The following is a 6,546-nucleotide window of genomic DNA, read 5'->3' as shown; positions in this document are numbered from 1 at the left end:
TCACTCTTTGATTTAGGAAAGCAGAAAAAAAATTCAGATTTTTAATCATTGATTAATGGTTAATGCAGGAATGTTCTTTTTGTGGAACACCTGTGAGGTGCTATGCCACTACTTCTGGCATTAATATATCCATGCTGTGATTGCTGTACAACAGCATAGCTGTTAAGATAATCCTGCAATAATTCTAACTCTAACACTAACTAACTAATTCTAACACTGACTCCATTATTTTCCCTGGAAGAGGAGTCAAGCTTACAGGTCTAATTACTCACTTCACTCCTAAATGAATAGGAGACATTTTCATATCTTCAATCTGTAGTGACCTTACCAGAATCAGTTATGCTTTCATAATTACGGGCAAGGGTTTGCTTGCTGCATTTTCTGTTTCCTTATGACTTGACTGCAGTCAAGTTTGTTCTTACTGTGGAATCCTGTTCCCTTATCATTTAAAATATTCCCTAGCACTTTTTTTCTCTGTCACTAGTTTCATCAGGTCATCTGACACCCGTTTAGGTCTAAACCATGACAGCTTCTATAACAACATCTCTTAGTTGGTATAAAAAGCTTAGTAGATTCTATAATCATTTCCCTCAGTGTTTCCCATTTAGAATCTAAAACCTGCCATTGTAGTCACCTGTATAAATGCAAAATCCCTTCCAAATATGAAAAAGAATTAATTAGTAGATATCAGAGCTGCAGTGGCTCAATATGTTCTATGTTATATATCAATTAGTTAAGAAAAGGAGGAATTACCTTTATGATGTTTTGTAGAACACTTCTGTGCTAATACTCTCTATTGTTGAATTAACTATGCAAATAATTTACACAAGTTCCTCACACTCTTAGACAAAATCAATGATCCAATGCACTACAGAATCGGAGGCCCACGGACCCCAAAATACATCAAACCACCAACCCAATTCTTTGAGTAAGAGAAGACAATAAGTCCATACTTTAAAAACAATCTAAACAATGAGTCCATTCTTTAAACACTTAATCCTCTGAAATATTAAGAAATTTGTTACTTCCCTGAAGCGGATGGGGCTTTTCAACAAGAGTCATAATCATGGGACAGCAAGACTGCAAGTTGTGTGATGGAACTGATAGCATGGAGATTAGTTGCTATCTTGGCACATGCACGTGAAGGACCATGAATTTTGATGTAATTTAATTTCAAGTCTTGGCAATTAATAATTTGGTGTAATCATGTTGAATGCTAAGTATTTTTGCTTTGCTGAACAGAAAGGTGTGGCCTTCACTGATCGCATGGAATGCAAGTTCCGAAGCAGACAAGAAGTTGCTTCATTCTCGTATTGCATGTACAGAGAGCTGATCCTTGGAATGAAGAGTTGCAATCCTTGCAAGGTACATTGTAGACTAAATCATTTATTTGGAATGTGGCAGAGGATTGGACTCAGTGATTATTAAGTATGTATGTAGTTTCTTGGTGGGGTTGGCTATGATTTTAAATTATGTGTCTTTGAAGATACTATTTAGTTGTTTGTACCATTGTTCAATATACGGCAAAGAAATAAAATATTTTTTTATGTTATTATTATTGATGGCTGGTGTGTGGTATTATGTAATCTATTTTTTGCTTGTAACATTTTGTTTATAACAGACATTGGGTAACCTCTCTTTTGAAATCTGTTTCTTAATGTTTGTATTTCTGTGTTTAGGGCTGCTTTGGACGTTGAGTATTTGTAAACATTAAGAAATTGATTTAGGATAATGGACCTTTTATAGGTAAAGGGATGTTTTTTTTTTTTTTTTTTTTAGGAGCATTAGCAACTAAGGCCATATTGCTCCGGGATATGCGGTGATCATTCCCAGACCTTTTCGCATCCTCCATATTTGGTAGTGATGGGCTCGAACCCCGGTCTAATCAAGAAGCGTGTGCTATGCACTGCTGCTCCTTCCCACCTGGCTACGGAGGCACCCAGTAAAGGGATGATAACTATTGTAATGTAGAAACATTCCTGTGTTGGTGAACTTTTTGTACATGCTAAATTAAATTTTGTTCATAACCCGAGTGAGGGTGAAATTTAAAAAATGCAATCATTTTGTTTCAGTATATTCGGTTTCTAATGTAAAGTTTAATCTTGCAGGAATATTATTAAAATTCTGTAAAATGTCCCGTATGGTCCCCGAATCTGTGATGCAAAGTATATGATCATGGAGAGTAATAATGATATACTTTGCATTAGCAGTTAACTAATTTCTCCATTACTTTAGAAAGAGTAGAGGTAAGCACAATGGAGCGATAATTGGATGGGAGGGATTTGTTACCCTGTTTGGGAACTGGCTGGATGTGAGCCAATTTCCAAGCAGGAGGGAAAACACCTTTGGAATAAAAAAGTTTAAAAAAGGAGACATAGAACAGGAGTAAGTTCAGCAGCACAGGTTTTGAGAATAAGCAGAGAAATAACATCAGGACCTGGAGTTTTCTTAGCATCAAAATTGTTCAGAATCCTTCTGACATCCTTTTGACAAAAGACCACAGGAGGAAGTGAATGGGGTGTACTGGGAATGGTGGAAGGTGGTTTACCAAGATCATCAATACATGAGTTGGGAGAAAGTAGGATATTAGTAAGTCAGCTTTATCTTTGGCTGAAGTGGCAACAGAACCATCTGGTTTTGACAAAGGTGGGAACAGAGATTGGCAAAAGTTGAGGCCAATAACCAGAATGCTTGACTATCATTTGGACAAGAAGCAAGTTTTCTACTCTTAGCCTGTTCAAAATCTAGTTTGGACCGATTAAAAATTGCTTTACAATAGCTGCGAGATTTGGTGTAGGCAGAAAGCGAACCTGTATATTTAGATACAAGCCAATTACGATATGCAACATTCTTCTCTTGAATAGCCTTAGCACATTTACTGAAATACCAAGGTTTAGATTTAGATAAAGGATGAGATTTTAAGGTGGAGCGTGAAATAAATTATTTCATCCCTACACGAAAGAACAGCTTCACTGACATTATTTGAACAAACAATTTGAAACTGTAAATGCAACCAAGGAAAAGAAATCTTGCAGATCTCTCATTCTGCATTCTTGTAATGCCAAACAAGAGTTTGAGAATGGCTACGAGGGAAAGACTCCATTGGAGAAGAGAGCATTACCAAGTTGTGACCTGAGGTACCTAGAGGATCATTCACCTCAACCGTGTACTTGAAGGGTTTTTTGTGAGAAAAAGATCAAGTGTGTTGGCTCTGTGGTTAGGATTGTCTGGTATTCTGGTAGATAAATGAACAATCTGTGTGAGGTCATTAGTAATTGTAAAAGCCTCAGGATCTTGACCAGCTGAGTCCGTATGACAAGAAAATAGAAGCCAGCGAGAGCGGTGAACAGTAAAATCGCCAAGGAAAATTACCTCACTGTTAGGAAAGTTGGACTTGAGAAAGTCAAGTTTCAAAGATAGGAAGTCAAAGAGTTCCAAGTGATTAGCGGAGCTGGGAGAATGACAGAGGCAACGGATGAAAGGAGGATCAAAGGCTGACACAAGTAATTATAGACCTGTGAGTTTAACTTCTGTTCCAGGAAAATTAATGGAGGCACTAGTTAAAGAAGCACTGCAGGATCATTTAGACAAGACTTCAGCTATAGCTCGGACACAGCATGGTTTTGTTAAGGGGAAGTCTTGCCTGACCAATTTGATTGGATACTATGATGCAGTCACAAAGGAACTGGATGCAGGGAATAACTTTGATATTATATACTTGGATCTTAGAAAGGCTTTTGATATTGTTGCACATGGAAGACTGCTGCACAAATTGGAGCAGTGTGGCATTGGAGGCAAATTGCTGCTGTGGATAAAGGGGCGGCTGAGGGGGAGAAGACAGAGAGTGGTAATCAATGGACACTGCTCGTCGTGGACTAATGTTATTAGTGGAGTCCCTCAGGGCTCAGTATTGGGTCCATTATTGTTTTCTGTATTCATAAATGATATTGATGAGGGTATATCAAGCTTAATGTCGAAGTTTGCAGACGATACAAAGGTAGGCAGGGTTGTCAAGGACACTACTGACACTATGCTGCTGCAACAGGATCTGGAAAGGTTGAGCAGATGGGCTGAGAGGTGGCAAATGAAGTTTAACATTGACAAATGTAAAGTACTACACATGGGAAACAGCAACCCCAGAGCAACGTATCAACTCTGTGGTACTACACTGACAGTGGTAGAGAATGAAAGGGACCTGGGGGTGGTTGTGCAGGCAAATATGAAGTTCTCTGAGCAGTGCAGAAGGGCTGCAAGGGTAGCTCATGGTGTATTGTCAATGATATATAGGAATTTTTCTAGCAGGGATAAGGAGGTGATTATTCCCTTGTATAAGGCAATGGTCAGGCCACACCTAGAGTACTGCATACAGGTCTGGAGGCCTCATTTCAAGAAGGATGTAGAGCTGCTGGAACGAGTACAGAGAAGGGCAACAAGATTAGTGAATGGAACAAAGGGGTGCTCTTATGAAGAAAGGCTTAAGTTTTGCAAATTACAGTGTCTGGAGACTAGGCACCAGCGAGGTGATCTGATAGAGGTGTATAAAGCCTTGAATGGTTTGAGCATGCTCAATGCTGATGGGATTCTTCCTCTCGCTCAGAATAATCACCTGAGAGGGCATAAATTCAAATTGAGGAAAGACAGATGTAGGATAGACGTGCGGAAATTTGCCTTTAGCCAGTGGGTGGTTGGTTGGTTGGTGGAACAGACTTCCATCCCTTGTCGTGGAAGTTGATAGCCTAAATAAGTTTAAGGCTCAGCTGGACAGATATTTTGAACGAACAGAGGGGTGAAGTGGAAGTGGTTTTTTTTTTTTTTTTTGGCTGATGCTGCATAAGCTTGCTTTCTTGCATCAAATGCCTCTACTAATGCTAATGCTAATGAATTTGACAGAATGTGGTAGAGAGTTTTTAAGCCAGAGAAGATTGAAAAGAGTAGATTCCAAATTACTGAGTCTCTGACAGGGAATATGCACAAGTACCACCTCTGAAGTGAAAGGAATCATACAACAAATAATTTGGACAACTGAGATGAGCAGTAGTTGAATTAAACAATAACTGGGATTCTGTAAAAAAAAGTACATGGGGTTTGGCAGAGTAAGTGGAAAGGGACATCACTGAAATTAGAACTGAGACCACATATATTTGTGAAGTGAATGAAGAAGCATTTGGGAGGTTTAGATCTTTTCACAGATCAGTTTGTTCTATTATTTTGACAATTCATGGTATATTCAGGAGTAAGAAAAGGTGGCAAGGATATGGTGTATGAAATAATGAAATGTTCGGATATGGCGTACACATGGCAAGTATATATACCCAGCTCCTTAATATAACATGGCCTCGATACTACTTGGACTCCCTCCAGTCACTATCTGGCAGAGTAAAGGCAGCGAGACTATACTCTAGCTGATCTGGAAGCCTCCTAGAGTTACCAATAGATTCGATCCAGTGGACTAACTAGTGGCCGGACTGTGAACACCATGTTAACACTTATATTTTACTTTTGGAAGAATTATTGATAATATAAATGGCAACTTTGATTAAGGTTACATGTTTTTTATCTTACCTTATGAATCTTGTATTCTATAACAATTAAGTTTACCTCATTTTTTGCAATAAATGTTCTGTTGGGCATTTTTTTTCCACCAAAGACCTGTCTCATCGGCATTGAAAACTTGTTATTAGCCATATGGTGCAAGGAAGCCTGAGGTTTATGCTGCACCAGCCAAAAAAAAATTTGAGTACCCTGAGAGAGAGAGAGAGAGAGAGAGAGAGAGAGAGAGAGAGAGAGAGAAGTAGGAGGGAATCACCAAAAGAGAAAAAGAATGATGATATCCAGGCTCAGGACCCTGGGTGTGCCAAGCCCATACTCACCAAATGTGAGCCCCTGGGGTGTGGTATGTATCTGTGCAGTTCAATAATTTTTTGAAATTTCTCTGCATACTTCTTGGCAGCTTCCCCTTGAATTCTTATGTTATTAATGAGAAGCGGTTTTTAGATTGCTCAAATCAACCTTTACTGGCAACAAACTCCGGGTTAACAGAAGATTCTTCATTTTCTTTTAAATACAGTAGAATCCGGATAATAAATTCCTGCATAAGAGGTTTTCCCCTATACTGGATTTGGTTTCTTAAGTCCCAATTTCACCTCTATATGTTGTATTGTATTTTTTCCCTGTGTAAGAAGTTTCCCAGGTAAAATGTTTTCCCGCATAAAAAGTTCATAATAAAGAATACACAGTATTTGTATGTGTATCTTTACATTTTCATTTGTGTAGTTAATATTTCATACCCTTAGGTATGAAATATTATGAAATATTAACTGGAAGGTCATTTTCCCCTTGTAAGATGTTTCCTGTGTAAGAAGTTCTAAACCTCCAGTCCCCTGGAAAATTTCTTATCCGGATTCTATTGTAGTTATAAATTTTTAGAGCGTTTTATTTAATTACATTACCATCTAATGAGATCCGTTTTTACTGCTATCGGCAATCCAAATACTGAGTGCTTTATCCATTTTCTCAATTATTGGTGCTCGAGGACAAGCTGTCATA

This window comes from Mastigoproctus giganteus, chromosome 8 (genome assembly GCF_048544385.1).
Source record: "Mastigoproctus giganteus isolate SK-2022 chromosome 8, ASM4854438v1, whole genome shotgun sequence".
NCBI classification, from domain to species: domain Eukaryota; kingdom Metazoa; phylum Arthropoda; class Arachnida; order Uropygi; family Thelyphonidae; genus Mastigoproctus; species Mastigoproctus giganteus.
This window is presented reverse-complemented; position numbering follows the sequence as displayed.